Source organism: Tachysurus fulvidraco, chromosome 23 (assembly GCF_022655615.1).
Source record: "Tachysurus fulvidraco isolate hzauxx_2018 chromosome 23, HZAU_PFXX_2.0, whole genome shotgun sequence".
Classification (NCBI taxonomy): Eukaryota; Metazoa; Chordata; class Actinopteri; order Siluriformes; family Bagridae; genus Tachysurus; species Tachysurus fulvidraco.
In genome coordinates this window covers 3,144,590-3,146,798 of record NC_062540.1, presented here as the reverse complement: position 1 = coordinate 3,146,798, position 2,209 = coordinate 3,144,590, and positions in this window count along the sequence as shown.

Here is a 2,209-nt window from a genome sequence, read left to right as displayed (position 1 = left end):
ACTGGATTCGGGACAACCAACCAGCAACACTAAACGAGGCCATCTATTTGGTGAAGCGCCACCTTTCGTCTATCGTTGTTTCCACCCCTTAAAATCTGACTACACTGGGGCGTGAAAAAGAAAAACGTCCGCGCGGATTTTTATTAAACAGGCTTAACGGTGTGTGTAAATTTTCGTCAATAAACAATCATTGTCGACTCAGTAGTTTATATTTTCTTTAATTTTCTTTAATTCTTCAATATGACAAAAAAGCAAACAAATGATACATTTTATTTTATTTGATTGTTAGGGTCACTTAATGAAATCAGACAAGAAACAACAAAAACAGGCAAACTTGACATGAACAGAAACATGTACAAAAACCGTATAATAATAATAATAATAATAATAATAATAATAATAATAATAATAATAATAATAATAATAATAACAGAGTTAACCGGCGTTAGGTTTTAACACATGACACAGGATACTTAAAATAAAGAACAATAAAAATGGATCTTGTGAAAAAGTAGTTAAAATAATCATCTTTTAATTCCTACAGGTTTCACATCCGCATTTCAACGACGGTTTCATATTTCCAACCGGCGATGTCGAAAAATTCATGAGCCATAAAAACAGGGAGAATAAGCTATACTTTAGAAAATAGAAAATGTAATGAATCAAGTAAAGATCGTCTTCTTATTCTACTTTCCCAACGTTGTCGAACTATTCGTCGTCCAACCTCAACGGTTTCCAGCAGCAGTGTTGAAAATGTATGTCCTTCTCACGTCATGTAGAAGATCTGGAGAATAAGCCTCGGAAACAAAGGGCTTAGTTAGTCCTAGTACACAGAATATCGACCACGAGGCACCTTCGTCTCTTCTGTTTCAAGATGAACGTATTACAACGAATGTCACTTGTTTGCTTGTAGCTGGTACTCCGAACCCGTTTATGAGTGAGTCATACAGAGAGAATGAGGGTGAAGTTGAAGAGAAGAGAAAACCGGCAGAGGTGCGTGTTCTCTGTAAGTGTTTTTACATGTTAGGTGCTTTCCATTCGTTAGTTCCGTGTTGGGGATGTTTTATTATTTCAGTATAAGCGTATCTGACTACATGATGGTGCAGTGTGCTAATAGTAAAGATAATGTAAAACCTACTGTAATTTTAACACTGTAATTTTAAGTAGTAATTCGTTTATTTATGAAACATGTTTAAATCTGAGCAGGAAACTTTAGTTTCAGTTTTGACTAAAACGCACATCAAAATGTTTTAAGTGGCCAGGCAGTTGGATGTGATGCTGCCGCTGGAGGAGCTTCATGAAGCTCTCCAGAGGATGGAGAAAAGACACGTGTCAAGTATAGACGGTCTTAATGTTTAGTTCTAAAAGGCTTTTTCTAAAAGAACTATTCACCGTTGAACATCAACGTTTTCCAGCAGCAGTGCTCAAAATGTATGTCCTTCTTGTCTTGTCTGTCATGTAGTAGTTCTGGAGAATCAGCCTCGGAAACAAAGGGCTTAGTTAGTCCTAGTACAGAGAATATCAACCATGAGGCAACGTCGTCAGTTCCTCTGTTTCAAGATGAAGGTATTACAGCAAATGCCACTTGTTACTTGTAGGCGTTCTCCGGAACCGTGCGGCTGAGAGAAAATGAAGAGGTGGGGGGTTTCTCTAGCAAGTTGCTCATTTTATCTTTTTTAACTTGTGCTCTTACTCGTCTTCGAAAGTTATCAGACTCTTAGCTTAAGTCTGTTAAACGAAACAAACATGTACAGCGAGAGAAGGAAATAAGTCTGTGCTTATAATTCACTCACATAATTCAGTGATTTATGGAGTTCTTATAGTAACAGAAATATTTTATCAGTAGAAAACAACAAGAACGTTATTTTCAAATGAGACAATAAATATGTTTAATATAAGGGACTCAGTGTTCCACTGTGCTTTGTCACATAATGAAATCAGACATTAGACAACATACAATTAACAAAAAATCTTTATAGTGTCTAACTATAGGACTATGCGCCTTTAAACTATGGCATTGATTTGTGCAACTCGACTTTCTCAGGATTGTAGTACCCAGATACTTAGGGCGTAACAACAAAAACAAGCGGCAATGATGAATCATAGACCACAATACAACGTTGTACATCATCATGTCTGACAAAACAATTAAGTATGAACAGCAAAAAACAAACAGGTGTCACATAAATGTAGCCTGGTTTAAAATTTC